Source organism: Camelus ferus, chromosome 34 (genome assembly GCF_009834535.1).
Source record: "Camelus ferus isolate YT-003-E chromosome 34, BCGSAC_Cfer_1.0, whole genome shotgun sequence".
In the NCBI taxonomy this organism is placed as follows: Eukaryota; Metazoa; Chordata; class Mammalia; order Artiodactyla; family Camelidae; genus Camelus; species Camelus ferus.
In genome coordinates this window covers 12283664-12301343 of record NC_045729.1, presented here as the reverse complement: position 1 = coordinate 12301343, position 17680 = coordinate 12283664, and the positions used below count along the sequence as shown (strand labels likewise).

Sequence of the window (17680 nt, the reverse complement as noted above, 5' to 3'; positions counted from 1 at the left end):
ACACAATACTTATTAATTTGGTGGCACCCCAAAACAATTGCAATAATAAAATCAAAGGTCACTGATCACAGATCACCACAATAAATATAATAATGAAAAAGTTTGATATTTTGTGAAAATTACCAAAATGTGACACAGAGACATAAAGTGAAAAAATGCTGTTAGAAAAACGGCGCCAATAGACTTGCTTGATGCAGTTACCACAAAGCTTTAATTTGTAAGTGCTCAACGGACCTGAACTCCCTGATGGCTTTGATTCAGAAGGAAGGCCCTCGGATTATTTTATGGGGTGGGGTGGGTGGTGATGAGTGACTGATAGTGGTCAGGTGTCCCTTGGAGACTTTTAGTGGATGTCAGGAAAATGGTACAGCAGGCTGCAGAGCAGAGGCACATGGCCATCACAACTGTTACCTTTACTACAGGTAACGATTTTATATGCTGCACATTTGGTGCCCAAATGCGGACTCAAACCTGGCTGTCTAACTGTTAATATGTTGCTATTTCCACTTCCTGAGGTAGGAGAAAGAGTACACTGTTTTTGCTTTTTTAATTTGGTCTGCGAATTACAAATATATATATAAAAAAGGGCCATGTCTAAGGATGGATGAAGTAGTAACTGTCAGGTGCTTCCACTCAAACATGAAGACACAAGGTGCATGCAGTTCTGGGAATCCTCTGATTATAGCATAGAACCAGGAAAGGTTTTTCAAAAGGGTAGGAACAAGATAACAGTCTTTCCTGGATCCTTTAAGGCAAAAATTATGTGTCTTCTTTATGTTGTAAAACTATTAACATGTAGATCATAATTAAAGGGAGGCAGGTTCTCCTGGGAAAGTTTCAAGGGTCAAAAGCAAATAATGGAACACTGAGTTGGCAGATTTATCAGCTACACTCAACAGAACAGAACAGCCCTAAAGATACAAGAAAAAAAGGGAAATCACTCCAATGGGAAGGGGCAGCTGAACAAGTCCCCTGTATGTGCCACTTTTCACTTTGGGTTTCTTTTGCATGCTTCCTGTTAAGACCCGCTTCTCACCTTGGAGCCTAAACACACGGCATCTGTCCACTTGGTAGCAGTCCTAGGCTTCCTCTGTCCCTTATCTAGGTGGAGATGCAAAAGTGAGTTTTTCAAATGGAATTTCACCAACTAATGTAACTCATGGAATTAAACATGAATTTTTTTAAATAAGCACAAAGGTAGAGATTCTGATCTGAATTTACTGAGGAAAAGCGGCTATCGTAAAGTACTTTTCTTTTCTCCCCAGTGTTACTGAGAAACAGCTGGAACACATCACTGTATAAGTTTAAGGCGTACAGCATGGTGGTTTGATTTATACATATTGTGAAATGAGGACCACAATTGGTTCAACTAATATCTATCTTCCCATACAGATACAACAAAAAAGAAAAGAAAGAAGAAAGGAAAAATAAAATTCTCCTTGTGATGAGAACTTTCAGATTTATTCCTTAACAACTTTCCTATCTGTTAGCTATAGTCAGTCATCAGGTTGTACAGAAGAGAATTTACTAACTGATGATTTAACAGACTCACCAGATTAACTGAAACACACCCTGAATGCCTGCAGCCAGTGGGCATGTGTACCTCTGCTCCTTCCTGTTAAGTCATTTGCTCATCAGGGGTCCCTTGTGTCTGTGCCCAAATTTGCTAAATTGATTTATTAAATTATGTCCTTCATTAAATGGTACGCAATCTGATAAAATACATACAAAAACTGCTAGAAATCTTAAACAAAGGCAAATTACTAAGACAATAGCTGTGGCAAAACTGCTATAAACACTGGGGAATAACAAAGAAACCTAAAAAAAAAAAAGTCTGTCCTTAGAGAGCTTGTCAATTGCCTTAAAACTTCAAACATCAAAAGCAGTACAAGATGCACTAGGGGTGTGGCTGACTTAAGAAAGCTGATACAGAGCTCTGACCTGGGGCCTCACGCTCAAAGAAAATTTCTTGGCCCTACATCAACCAACTGGTGAATAAATGAACATGGACATGTTTTGAGATAAAATTAAATTTTTTAAGGTATAAATGTATAATTTTTAATGATTTTTTCTTTAACCTTTTTTTCCTGGGAAGGACATACTTATGGTCCTACTCACATGGTTACATAATGGCAGATGGATTCAGGTAACTAAAAAGCGATAGGTTTTTGCTGAGCACTCAAATGGGCTTGGTTATGCAAACCTTCCAAGTTACACAGAGAGAAATACAAATTGCTATATATATATATATATATATATATATATATATATATATATATATATAAATAAATTTTATTTTATATATATATAAAATAAAATGAGGAAAATCTGCAGTTCCCAGGGCCAATCCAGGAACAAGGGAAAGAGGAGGAGAGATGGAAAGAGAAAAAGGGAAAAAGGAGCCAACAAGATGGCAAGAGGCTGGGAGCTACACAGAAAGAAATGGCCAGTGAGACAGGCCGAGTGGGATGGGGGCTGAAGACTTTTGAGAACAAGGATGTATAAGATATGATGTTGCCTGTGTTTTCTTTGAGGAAAAGATGCCTTTCGTCATCCAGACGACAGATATTTACTGGGTGCCCTCTAATCGTTCCCAGCATTGTAGTCATACAAACGAATACATTTCTGTCTCCATGATAATTCTCTTCTAGTGGGAATTTAAAACCGATAAAAGTGGTTAACTCACCCCAAACCTTCAGTCAAGGCTGTGCCGTGTACACCCTGTCTCACATGTGGGAATCATGGAAAGGTGCTCAGATCTGTTTAGAGATGGATGGGGTAGGACCGGGAACAGGATGGCTCCATGACTCTCCGAAGCAAGTCTGAAGTCAGAGGTGATCATGGTAGTTTAAGACTTTAGGCTTTGATGAAATATTGGGACGTGTTTTTGGACTTTCTACAAATACGCAATGAGATTCAAAGTAATCTTATCTAGGGCACAAGGCAGGGGGACCCGACGGACACACGAATCCCTACCATAGCGCCGGGCTGCGTATCTAAATCCAGCACCGGCGTCTGGATGCTCCAGGCTGACAGGCTTGTTTCTTTTCCCCGTTATACCTGGAGTCCTCCCCTCCCCAATTCCAAAAGAAACTCTATTGAATCCTTGAGCAGCGTCTTCCTCTCCTTCTTCCCGAGCTCATTTTGTGCAGTTTTCTTACATGCTCAGGAAAGGCTGGACTGGGTGGTTATTCTACTTGCAGGGACGGGGGAGTTAGCTTCAATTTCCTAGTGACTCTTGGATGAAGTCCTGTCCAGGTGGCTATGTTTACATACGAAGGGAAGGATGTGTTGGAGACAGTGATAATGCATCTCAGCTCTAATCAAGTTCTCCGTGCTCTGGAAATAGCTTTGTTTTCTCTTACCTCCAACACACGGAAGGAAAAAGGCACAGTCCATTCCCGAAGCTGCCAAAGAGTGGTTAGTTGAGCTGGTAAGTCAATCCTGAAAAAGGAGCTCTGTATTTTCCTGTAGAGAAGCCAGGTATCACCCTCCCCCCCGACCCCACCTCAGGGCGGCTGAAGGATTACTTCCTCATATGGGTTGAACTAATAGCTTGGGAAAGAAGACAGTGCTCAGTTCCCTGACGTGCAAACTTTTTATGAACAGAGTAACTGTCCGTTTTGTTTACTGACGCTTCCTTAGCAGGGAGTTGGGAAGGCAAGACGAGCATTTAAAGAGGAGAGTTGTGTATTTTGAGATAAAGAGGAGCTTCTTTGAGTTTCAGGAGGCAGTTTGATATACTTAAACAAGAAACCTAACCCCAGAGAACCCGAAGCTGGATCTGAATCTTGTTTTAGCTCTTTGCTAAGCATATGAACTCGGGCAGATTACCTATATTTGCTGTTCTTCGGTTGTTTTATTTATAAAATAAATTTAATTTCTATTCTAGCCAGTGAGCCTGCGCTGTGACTCTTGTTGGAGTTTGGACGTGGGTAGGTGTGCCAGATGACTGATGAGATTTGCACGAACAGTATGCGCTCACCTGGGGTTGAAGAGTCACACCACAGGTGATTCATTCCCAGGGCAACAGCCAGTGAACTGCAGAATTCAGCCGCTGTTCTATTCTAGCCCGTCTCCCATCCAGCCCACACACGTAGGCCTTAGTTCAAAAGACAAAAATATCTGGAATAAAAAACCGAAAGGACAGCCTGATATAGAACTCAGCAGACTATTAAGTCACAGATACAATCGCCAGGGGCCCTCTAACAGGTTCCATCATGTAAAGGAGAGGAAAGCTGTTCTTCACTTGATCAAAAACTGGCACCTGCTCTGGCACTTGGAGGGCTCCTCCACCGTGGTTGCCAGGAGCTGCTGGGACTGGGGCAACTCCCAGTGGGGGGCTTCAGTGTATTAGCAAATTGGGCCCACCAGGGGGCAGAACCCACTGGAGACCTTCATGCTCAGTGTGCCTACAGCAGTGCCCAGGACAAGGATGCTTACAGGACAATATTCAAGACAATATTCAAGATACGCCTAGCACATCCAGAAATACAAGAGCAACAAGTGAAAACTCAGTAACTACTGCTGCCGTGAAATTCATAGATTCCAGCATGGGGAGTCTGGGTGAGTTAAAGTAGAATAGGGCATTTTAAAGTTCCTGGCCCCTGGTAGGTGTTCAACAACTGTAAGTTATGGTTATTCCTTGATGCCATTCACGCAGCAGAATCAATAGCCCCTTCCTTTGTGCCATCTCTGTCTGTAGTAGGTATATCTTCTCTAATTTTAATTGAAATTAGTTGTGTTGAAAAAGTTAAGCGTATGACAACTTTACTGTATCAGAAAAGAATGATAGCGGAAAGAAATTTCAGCAGTATTCAAGAAATATTTATAGGGCTAGATGTGGTGTAAAAAGTACCCCTAAAACAAATATTTGGAATGTACCCCAGGAACAAAAACTTAAACTGTATTTATTTAGATAAACTTCTTTATTGTTTGAAATATATTTATAGGGAACCCGCAGGATATATTTGAAAGAAGAAAAGTTCTGAAATGTACAGTATTAGATATTCCTTTTCACATTATGCATGAGACTAGGAAAAATGAGTTTGTCGAATGCTTAAAACGTGGCATAATTTTTTGAAGGAGGAACAAATGCCTGATGAAATAGGATGAGATGCAAAGAGAAAAAAAAGATCAAGGGGAGAAAAGTCTTATTAATCCTTCAAGATGGCAGAAATTGGTTGCCCAAAGACACATCATATAATTGTAAATGTGACCACATTCCACACATCATTTTTCTGTAAAAAACTGAAAGGAGTTTTATGGGTTTGCTATGGGAATAATACATCGGTTTTGAGTCTGCAGTCATCTTTTTTTTAATATTTGGAGCCAAGACTTCTTGCTTTTAGGTCTCAAACACCTCTACAGGCTTTTTAAACTCTCAGAAATCTAGACAGTGATAGACTGTCCCTGGTAAGTAAGGATGTAAAATAGTGAGTAAGAAGCCAAGCCCATTTATGGCTGGCATCACAACATCCCTGTGAAATAAAAGGAAAGAGTGTTTAAATTGAGGTGTTTGTCAGAGAAGTGAAGGCTGAGAGTCAACAAAACAAAGTACAAAGCTGTAAATCTGTCAGGAAAGGAAATACAAGTATATTGAGGATGTGAATGTGGAGGCTAGTGGAAATTCTTGGCATAAATTTAGAGAGAAAGCGGCAAGGTAGACTGAAACATAAAAATGAAATCAGCAGGAATGATAACAACCATGCTGGAAGTTTGGGATTTTGCTACAGAACCAAACTTGGGTTCACTTGACTGCACACAGTAAATCTCCTGACACCTGGTGGTGGTGAAGGAAAGTACAGAGTTTACTGTAAGGCGCCAGACAGGGAGCCTGGGGCAGCTAAGGCTCTAAAAAGTCCCAGCCCCCTAGTGGGCTTCAGGGAGGCATTTTTAAAGGCCAGGTGAGGGAGGGGAGTCACAGGGTATGTGATCAGCTTGTGCACAACTCTCCTGATTGGTTGATGGTGAGGCAACAGGGTGCTGTCATGGGGTTAGCATCAATCCTCAGGCTCCAGTAGGTCTGGGGGCTCTGTGCTCACGGGAATCAAGTAGTTAGCATCTTTGTTATCATTGTAACTTGCATCCTGACTTTTTAAAGATAACTGTATATACTACGATGCATCAAATCCCTTTGTATATACATCGCTATTTTACAATAGCGTAATTTTAATTCAATAAAGACAATAAGTCAACAATTTAAAAAAGTAGTGTCTTCCATTTGGCAGGGGTTTCAGGAATGTGCATCAGATGCTGCTATCTGGGTACTTCAGAAAGGAAGTAAAGCAGGGGATACAGGGGAGGGATCTGCACCCCCCAACCCCAGGAAGGCCCCATGGGTTCCTGCTCTGTTACAATTTTACCATGAAAAAAATGGAGGAAGTCAGATCATGAAGTTTCTGGTGTCAGATTTCTTGTGTGCTGCTGATGGGGACTTTCTGCATGACCCCCATAAAAGAACTAGAGACTTAAAAAAAAAACAGGTATATATTTGCTCTTAAAAGACGGAGGGTTAGGAGAAAACAAACTAGTTTTACAGTTTAATGCTTTTGAACTTAGGAAGGGAGGAAGAGGTGGACAGCACTTGAGATGCAAGATTCAAATCCCCTCCTTCCCCTCCTAGTTGAAGGGTTCCTAGAAACGGTACATACTCGGATGAAGAGGAAACACTCCCTAAATTGGACCATGTGAAGAGCATGGTGAAGATGCCTGCAAGGATGGAGACGGCTGAGGACCCAGAATGGAAGCTCTGGAAAAGACCGTTAGAGAAAAAACGATGAAAACTTCGAGGCCTGACCCAAGGATAGAGTCCGACTTCGTTAAACCAGCTATGACTTCTCTGCTGATAAATGTCTCCTTAATAAAGGTCTGTGTGTGAGGCAGACAACAACAACAAAAAAAAGATGTCTATCCTTAAAATGGAAATTATTGGACTTGAAGAGAAAATTTTGGAAAATCATGACAGGGTCACTGAAGTGGAAGTTGGGGAAAACTCAAAAGGCCATCAGTTAGCATCTGCCAGGCACTGAGCACCTACTTGGGACTCGCCACTCCAATTACTTCGTTGACTCTTCCCCACTGTATTTTGGAGAGTTTTATTATCTGCATTTTAAGGAGGAAGAAGAATCTTTGGGTCTAAGGCACTTGGGCTGTAAGGAGTAGAGCCAGAGTTTGGATCGGTTTTGCCACCTTCCAGAAGCAAAACCCTTTCCACTCTGAGGTTATTAATTGAGACAGGGGCTAGGGAGGAGAGCATGTGGTGAGTCATCTGGAGGGGCAAGAGGTTAAACCAAATTAAATAACAAAGAAGCAGTTTCTGGAAGGAGAGTGAGGACATTCGGAGAGGAATAAATTTGACACATAAAGGTGTTAAAGAATATAAAAGGATAATAGACATAAGAAAGCGAAACACGTAAAGAGAAAATGGCAAAAACCTGGGAGTGCTTAATGTGTAAGGATATGATTACGTGTCATACAAGGCATTTTGTTTAGTTAGCTTTTATGAAAAAAAATTATAAAAATGAATGGACCTTTAGACGAATAGATGGGAAGTATGATAGTTTGTGACCAAGTTTGTCTGGTTATGGTGTCCGCGTTTAGTCTCCTCTCCTGTGACAAGACTCAATCTTCCCTGGTGGATGAAGCTCCCAGGGAGGGGATTTGTGACAACTGAGCTCCTTTTGGAGGATCTGTCTTTAGGTAGCTAAGGGGAGTTCAAATACAGATACAAGGAGCCTTTCCTTGTATTTGCTGTTTTTCAAGTGCCGACAGCTCAAAACAATCAGTGTACCAAAGTGGCATTTTTGGGGGGTGGCATGATTTGCTGTTCTTCACTGTCTACACTTTCTTCCTAGGAGATCTCATCCGTGGCTGTATCTAATCTCTAGAAGGTGGTGACTGAACTTAAGTTTTACATCTTGAACTCTGACCTCTTCCTGAACTCCAGATTCAAAAACGTAATCATCCTGATGATTCCACTGGGATGCGGAATAGAGGCCTCAAACACAGCATGTCCAGAACAGAACTCTGGATTGCATCCCCCTGTATCATGCTCCAGTCTTCACCATTCTTAGGAAACGGAATCCTCATCCGCCCTATTGTTCAATCAAAATCCTAGGAGTCATCCTTGATTTCTTTCTTTCCTTCATCCCCCACATCCAACAGTGTAAGCAAATCCTATCAGCTCTGCTGCCACATTTCCAAAAAAAGGTTCACTCCTTCCCTCTGTATTAGTACCACCCTAGTCCAAACCATCAGATACAGTCAGCGCCCTAACTGGCCTCCCTGCTTCAGCTTCTGTCCTTTTACAATCCATTTCCTACACAACAACCAACAGGTATTTTTTAAAAGAACTAAACCAGATTGCGTACTACTGCTTCCTAAAACTCTCAGTGGCTTGCCACTATATTTATTATAATAACAATGACCACACCTAGTATTTACCGAGAGCCAAACATAATCTAAGTGCTTTATACAAACTCACTCAATCATCACAAAAGTCTATGATGTCACTTTCATTATTATCCCTGTTTTTCAGATGGGGAAACTGAGGCAAGACTGGTTCAATAATTTGTCTGAGGTCATGCACATGCCGAGTGTTGGTTCTGGTGGTGTTCAACCCTAAGCAATCTAGCTCTAGGGTCTGTCTTCTTAAGCAACACATTACTGTCTCTCAACAGAACCTGAATTCAGAACTTTACATCAGCAGTTCTTAATCTTTGGATCTCAGGATCCCTTCTTAAAAATTACTAAAGGCCCTAAAGACTTTCATTTATGGGGTTTTAACCATTGATACTTATTACATTAAAAATGTAAAAAAAGAAAATTTAAATATTTGTTCGTCTATTTTAAATAATAATATTAAACCCATGACATGTTAACATAAGTATATTTTTATGTTGGTGCAGTCACTATGGAAAACAGTATAGAGGTTCCTTAAAAAACTAAAAATAGAGCCACCCTCACAGCGAAAAAAATGTGACAATTAATATATGTATGTTCATGTATAACTGAAAAACCTGTGCTCTACACTGGAATTTGACACAACATTATAAAATGACTGTAACTCAATAAAAAAAAGTATAAATAAATAAATAAATAAGTAAATAAATAAATAAATATAGAGCTACCATGTGATCCAGCAATCCCACTCCTTGGGCAGATATCCAGAAAATATTATAAATCTAAGTCAAAAAGATACATGCACCCCAGTGTTCATAGCAGCACTGTTTACAACAGCCAAGACATAGAAACAACCCAAGTGCCCATCAACAGACAATTGGTTTAAAAAGATATGGTGTATATACCTACATACACACACACACACACACACACACACACACACACACAGGAATATTACTCAGTCATAAAAAGAATGAAATATTGCCATTTGCAGCAATATTGATAGACCTAGAGAATATCATACTCTGAGTGAAGCCAGAGAGAGAAAAATATTATATGACCTCACTTATATGTGGAATCTAAAAAGTAATACAAATGAATCTATATACAAACAGAAACAGACACATAGACATAGAAAACAAACTATGGTTACCAAATGGGAAAGAGGTGGGGAATAAGATTAGGAGTATGGGATTAACAGATAAAAACTACTATATACAAATAGATAAGCAACAAGGATCTACTGTCTAGCACAGAGAACTATATTCAGTATCTTGTAATAACCTATAATGGAAAATAATCTGAAAAATACATATATAACTAAATCATGTTGCTGTACTTGATATTAACACAATATTGTAAGTCACTTACACTTTAATAAAAAATTTTTTTATTTTTTGTGCATGCTAAACATGCACTCTACCACTGAGCTATACCCTCCCCCTTATATTTACTACTCTATTGTATCTGTTTTAATTTGTTGTTTTGGTTGAAGTTTATGAAGAAAACCTGGCCTCACACAGACATGCAGCTGAAAAAAGGGAGCAGTATTTTCATAGCGTTTTCAGATACTGGCAGATATACTTTGATTTTATACCCAAACTTGGTAAGTGGCATCTTCTCAAAGGTTACTTGCAATTTGAGATCCGGAACCATATCAAGGAAATTTCATACTCTGACATATTAAAATCTATCGAGCTATCTTGCTTACTGATTGAATCTTTCACACCTGCATGATTTTTAACATCCTGAATTGGTTAATTTGGAAAATACTATTTCATCGAGTTATGCAGATCTTTCAAATGTTAACACCTTACATTATACAATATCAAAATATCATATCTATTGTATCACCATTGATCTATTAGAAAAGTCAAGTATCAAGAAGATATCAAGAAAATATCAAGCTCATGGTTTTCCAAGTTTTTCAAAATTTTAATTTTCACTTGTATGCATGATTTTTTTAAATCATTGGTAACAAGTACTGTCAGTTGTGTTCCTTGAAGTGGCAGAGTCACTTGTACTTTTTGAGAAAATGTCTGCCAAACACTCAAGTCTGAATAATGATCATCTGTCTCAAGTAAAAACGGTTTCCATGGAAAGGTGACTCGTTCAGCTTGCACCTCAGTCGTACCCATGACGTGCGGCTGCATGTCTTCATCCACTCCATAATGGCTGCTCATAGTCTGGCACCACTGCCCCGACTTGTGCTGAGGTTACAGTAGTTTTACCCACCATTGCTTTTGAACTATTAACTCTAATGTCAACAAAGAGAAAAAGGCAAGTAACATTTTAGCGTTCTTTTGAAAATAGTTGACTTTGTTGACCCTTTAAAGCATTGTGGGGACTGTCACCCAAGAAGTCTATGGACCACACTTTGAGAACCACTACTCTACATGGAAATCGTCTTGCCACGTTGCAGGTCTCATCACCTACCCTTCTCTGCCTTGCTAAGTTCCACCCACTTAAGGACGTATGCATCAACTGCTCCCTCTGCTGGGAACTCTCTGCCACCGCTGTCTTTATTAGCAGATTTTAGCTCAAATGGCACCTCCTAGAGACACTTCTTGTGATTAATCAGTTTAAAGAGCACCTCTTTTCAAATGAACTATTTTACAAAACAGAAACAGACTCACAGACATAGAAAACAAATTTATGGTTACCAAAGGGAAAAAGGTAGGGGGGAGGGATAAATTGGGAGTTTGGGATTAGCAGACACAATACTACCATACACAAAATAGATAAACAAGGTCCTACTGTGTAGCACAGGGAACTATATTCAATAGCTTGTAAAAATCTATAATAAAAAAGAATATGAAAAAGAATATATAAATGTGTAACTGAATCACTAAGCTGTATACCAGAAACAAACACAACGTTGTAAGTCAATTATACTTCAATTAAAAAAAAAATAAGAATAAAGAGCAACTCTTTCTCCTAGTCATTTTTATTACATTATTCTGCTTTACTTTCTTTGTAAGTTATCATCATGTGATATTGTCGTGTTTATTAATTAATTGATTTGCCTCCCCCATTAGAAGTTTAGGTGTAGGAATTCAGGAATTGAGCTGTCTTATCATTTCTGTATCTCCAATTCCTAAAACAATGAATATTTAAAAATACCTTAAGGAATAAAAAGAAAAAGTAGATCTTGCAGTAAGTTGAAAAGCACAAAGCCTTCTAAGGTGGTTTATTATAGTTTTCAATATTAATCTCCCAATGACTGTTATCTCCTGACATTTTTGTGGTTTAAATGTTATTATAATCAACGTTAATATTCTCTCTACACCAATACAGAACTTGTAGTCTTCTATTTTCCCCTTCCCATTATTACACTTGGGTGGAATGCTTTTTTTTTTAGGGTATAGAGGAAGAAGCTAGAAAGGCACTTAAAATATTCTTCTTCTAAAAAAAAAGTAATTTCTTTCATAGTTTTTTAGAACATAGTGTGTGTAAAGGTTAAAATCTATGACCTATTCGGGGTATTTGACATCCTTAGTATATTGGGTCTTCTTATTCAGGAACATGGTCTGTCCCTTTACCTACATCTTGATAGATGTATCTAAATGAAGTTTGCTATTTTCTACATAAGTATATTGTATATTATTTATTAGAATTATTCATAACTACTACATATTTATATATATGTTTGTTGTTGTTATAAGTAAATTGTAAGTTGTGTTTTTAAATTTCATTGTTTATAGACAAATTTTATTTTGTTTGTATTGATCTTGTATCTGGCAACCCTGCTAAACTCTTTTGTTACATACTAATAATTTGTGGATGAAAGAAGTTTTTTTGTATGAAAGCACATCATTTACTAAATTATTTTTTTCTCTTTTTATTGTATTGTCCCAAATAGAAATGGGGAGATTATGCAGCTTAGTTTGCCTCAGTGGGGAGGTAAGACAGTTTTTATATTCCTATTTCCCCTCCTTTCTTATCTACTGTTTTCACCTTAACAGTATATATCTTGTTATATTTCTTAAAGATAATGTGTTTTAAAATTTCACCATTAAGTAAGGAATTCACTATATGGATTTAGTTTTTCTTTTATTTTTTAAGATTCTTTTTATCATGTCAGTGACATTTCCTTCTATTTCTAGTTCATCACTGTCCAGGCTCCTCTAATCTTTTTGCCCCAGTATCTGACTTCCATTTTCAACGCCATCTCATAAGCGCTGCACGGCCATTATTATCCCACACTCCACGCAGAAAAAGAGGAGGAAGAGGGAGCTACATAAGATCTCATTTGAGTTACCCTCCTTTTTAGTCAGGTTTCCCAGAAGCCCCATCCCACAACTTCTACACACAGAACTCAACCACAGGGCCCCTCCGCTCAGCACGGGCCCTTGGAAATACAATTTTTCTACTGAGTGCATTATCACTCCCAACAAAACTTAGGTTCTGGTATTAAGAACAAAGAGGAGAGTGGATAGTGGATGGGTCACCAGTGACATCTGTCACAAACAGTGTCATGATAAAACCAGTAAAAATAGGAAAAAGAAATAATAATAGAAAAACATAAAGTAAAATGGAAAAAAGAATCATGTTTACAGTTGTTTAAATGTGAATGGACTGAATTCTATTAAAAGCTTAAAGGCTGCTAGATTAAGTTAAAAATATAAAACTGCTAAGAGTTACTTAGAAACAAAATTATTTTATAAAAAGGCTGAACTGAGGCAGCATCTTTCTTCAGTTTATCTTATCTTTCAATGAATAAACAAGAGATTAGGGTCAATGATAATGATAATGAAGATGAGTAACCATGTTGCAGAAATGTAGATAAAGATGTAGAAAATGCAGCTATGTAATTGAAAACATAAAAGTACCTCCTTTTTATATACCTAGAATGGCTAATTCAATGGTTTAGCAAATTACAGCTTAATATAAAATTTATCTCTAAGATAGTTTGCTTTTAATTAAATTTCATATAACTCATAAAAACGTATTAGACACCAAGTACTTATTGGTATGCACAAGTGTAATCCTCCAGATACTACAGATGCTATTCAGATTTTGGGACATTATGATTTTGAGTGAGCTCAAGGAGATGAATTTTGTGAAAGATAACCTTAGAACATAAAATATGTAGGTATTTATGTATTCAAATACAAAAACATCTAGGTAGAATTTTGGATTTGGTAAAAAGCAAATCTGTTTATTATCAGAATATAGTCATTATCATAATGTTTAATGCCAGTTATTAAAGAATTACTTAAGCATAAACATCAACTAAAATTTTTGTTTGTTTATTAGTTTTTATATTCCACATATGATATTTAAAAGTAGCCCTTCTCTCCACCTGTCAGGCCACTTTGCTTCCTGTGCTGCTGAAATTACCATATAAATGTTCCTCAATCTCCTCTCCTTTATTTTACTAAAAGGGTAATGAATAGCCCAGTATATTGTAAATTCAAAATACAGCATATTCCCTCAACAGCCTTTGTTATCAACAGAATCCTGCTTTTGCTCAATCATCAGTGTCCCTGAGGGTCAAAAGAAGCAGGATGTCTCCCTAGCTCCAGGAGTGAATCTTAATTAGGATAAAAAAAAAAATATTAATTCAATTCTCTTCACCTGTGATTGCGTTAATCTTTGACAATAAATTAAAGTATTCCACCACTATCCTTTTACCATATTTTCACTAATCCAAAAATATTGAGTGCTTCCTAGGTGTTAGGTCAAACCACAGGATGGTCTGCCCCATCCCAGGTATCCGATGTATCAAAAACTCTAATGTGAACTGAAGACTCAGATAATCAAATAGTTAGCTGAACCACTCATCACAGAAGAATTATCTTCAGAAAGTTATGCACCTTGAACAGGAGAAATAAAGTCATGCAACGTCTGACAAAACTTCACTTCACAGGGAAATATATTCAGTATCTTGTAGTAGCTTATGGTGAAAAAGAATATGAAAATGAATATATGTATATTCATGTATGACTGAAGCAATGTGCTGTACACCAGAAATTGACACAACATTGTAAACTGACTACACCTCAATAAAAATTTTTTTTAAAAGTGAAAAAAAACTTCACTTCAAATAATTTAAGATTACTTTTCTGATGTTATTTGTATAACGTCAAATTGTTCTAACAATTTTACCTCCCCCTAGTTACATAATAAAGGATGTAGATATTTTATGCATCATCCCAAATAATCAAAATAAAGCTGTTAAAATTGAGGGGAGATAAACATTATAATTAGATCATCAGTGTATTAAGAATTGCAGGTGCCAAACAGTAGTTGAGGTGAGGTAAAATAATAATGAGTAATTGGAATTCAAGTTAATTGACACCCAAAGGACAAGAAAAAAAAAATTAAGTCAAAAAGAGTTATTCAGATTGATAAAAGGTACTACCTATAAAGAAGGTATGGCAGTCATGAAATTTAAATAGCAAATCACACAAGCAAATTATATAAAATAAATACTATTTAAAATGTGAGGATAAATTGACAGCAACAAAATATAGCAGGAGACAATGTGATACTATCAGGAAAAAATATACATTGAGTAGATAAAAACAGCAACATGGTCTTTATTTGGAAAATACAATAATTAACATATTGAACAAAGAGCTGTAAATTGAATTGTCATATTTGAAAACATACACTATGCCTCCTTGTCCAACATCCATAAGGAATTTTCAAAAAGTGGGCAGAAGTAAAACTTCAATAATTTCCAAAGAGAAGAAATTGCATAGGTCACATTTTCCAGACCGTTTTTTTTTTTTTTATTATTGAAGTATAGTCAATTTAAAATGTTGTTAATTATCTGGTGTACGACATAGTGATTCATTCATATACATATATATATTCCTTTTCATATTCTTTTTCATTTTGTCTATTACAGGGTATTGAATATAGCTTCCTGTGCTGTACAGTAGGACTCTGCTGTTTTCTGACTTATGCTAAGTTGGGGATTTCATAGGTACATTATCTATCCACTCAAATTCACTTACTCACTCAACAATTACAAAAGCACAGAAGTGTGCCAGACTGCTGCTTCTTTTTCAGTAATTCAGTTTGTTGTGGGGTTTTTTTTTTTTTTTTTCTCCACATGCATTTAAGAAAGTTGAGCTTCTGGGACTATCTCACTGCCCTAGAAATTTAATTAATACCAGCCCCATGGACACGCTTGAGTATGGAATACAACTTAGTACTTACATGTGAAACGTCAGCAAACGGGAATGGGGCCTCTGAGCAGTGGCACATAAGGGTTAAGGTCAAAGGGTACGGGATCCACCAGGGCTGGGTTCAAATCCTGGCTCCAGTACTTCCCCCATATCAGTTTCTTCATCTGTAAAATGGTAATTAATAATAAATAATTCATGAATTTGCGAAAGAATCAAATGCGATAATGGAATACAAAATGTTCCAAAGTGGCTGGCATTCAATAAATGATACGTTGCCTGCCTCTGCTGAGGGAATACAAGAAATCTTTCCCTGGCAAGAAGAGTACATTTGAGAAATAATTCACTTAAAGAGAGATACGCAGCGCTGTCAAGGCTGGGAAACTACCCCACAGCCACTCCAGGCAACAACCACCTCCAGGAAGCTTGGTGGTTCCACGAGCCCCTTGCCCACCTCCCTCATATAAATAGGTTGGCAATGACGCAGTCAGGAGTAAAGCTGACTTCGCTTCCCGCCTCGCCGCGCTGGTGGTCCCCTGCCCGGCCGCGCGCAGGTGTGGTCCCGGGTCTCCAGCCCCTGTCGTCGCGCCGCAAACGCACCGCCCCTTACTTGGTCTCCCAGGCAGGATCCCTGTATAGGATTCCACGACTGCACAGCTCTCTCGCCCCCACCATTTTCACCGAAACCCTTAGAACGCAACCCGCCGCCCCTCTCCCTTCGCAGCCCCGCCGCTGGTTCTGAAGAGGGCCTTTACTGGGAAGCGCTTTATCTCCGGCGCTATGTCCCGGCTGCGACCCGGTCACTCGACCCTCTCCCCTGAGCAACAGCAGGGCCTGGACTTCGAGCAGTTCGCTGCCCTGCGCCCTGGCCGCGCTGCCGCCTAAATCCTAGTTACCGCAGTCAGGGGTTCGAGCACCTCCCCCGGGTACTCCGAAGTTGGGATGCTCACCTGTTCGGCTCGGCTGCCTTTGTGCAGGTGACCCACGGGTAGCGCAGGTGAGTGGACTCGGGCCTGGCCTTTGACTTCGCCCGCACTCTGCCGCCCTGCATTCAGCGTCTGAGCTTGGTTACCTCTTACTCAAAAAGTCCGCGAAGAAAAAAAATATTCACACCCTACAGGACCTCGGCGTTCCACACTAGCCCTGCATCTCACGCTTTCCTATTGGACGCCGCGAAATCCGCGGTCTCCGAGGCCGGGCCTGGGGCCACACGGGCAAGAACCGCCCCCTCTGACACGTGGACCTCCTATCCAATCAGAGGCAGAAAGCCCCGTCAGCCTATTTGCATACCGATACCGTATATATGCTCAAGGCCTGCGTGCTCGGCTTTCGCTTAGCAGTGTCTACCGCTTCTAAGACGTGGGTTTCTTAAGGAAGTGGTGCCTGCTTCTCCCGAATGAAATCTAAAGTCAGCAGTCCAGCGCCTGAAACACAGAAGAGCAAGGTCACTACTGCCCAGCGTCGCACTTCCCAGGCCATGTCCTGAACGCCAGCGCTGAGCTCTCTGCTGAGCTCTACTGCTAACACCTCCCCTTCTCCCCAAGCCATCGGCCGGACACCTGCATCAACCCCTAATAGTAACCAGAATGCTTCATCTGAAGCTCCTATAAGCGCATTCACATGGAAATTTACATTATCAACTTTTTTTTTAAATCGTTTTGGGGTCTCTAAAGATGGCCTTTTGGAGTGCGGAAACGAGCCACAAGAATCACTCAGCACCTGTACAGGGTGCTGCCCTGGCGTTTTAGCGCATACCCCACATCCATGGCCGTGACTGTCTTGCATTTGGCGTGCTCCATGTAAGTCACTGCATCTCGTTATCACATTCTCCAGGAACACTTTGAGCACTCCCCGTGTCTCCTCGTAGATAAGCCATGAGATGCGCTTGACACCGCCGCGGCGCGAGAGACGGCGGATTAGCGGGCTTCGCAATGCCCATGATATTGTCCCGTAAGACCTTACGGTGGCGCTTAGCGCCACCTTTACCTCGGCCAGACGTCTTTTAAGGTAAAATCTGGGCGATAGCAAGCAGCTAGCAGTTTCATTAGCTGCAAACCGGAGTTTATAATCCCTTGCATGCGAACTTGTTTGAAAACTTAAAAGAAAGTGGGCTGTGCTATAGGCCTCAGATTTTATTC

General features: G+C 39.4%; 1 protein-coding gene across 1 annotated transcript in view; it reads right to left on the bottom strand.

Moving 5' to 3' along the window:
• Window positions 1-17135, bottom strand: part of GUCY2C (guanylate cyclase 2C) — a 77014-nt gene extending 59879 nt beyond the window's left edge. The window contains 3 exon segments of the mRNA XM_006192113.3: window positions 3986-4125; window positions 15577-15709; window positions 16493-17135. The gene's annotated coding sequence lies outside the window, so the exon portion shown is untranslated.
• Window positions 17136-17680: the final 545 nt, after the last annotated feature.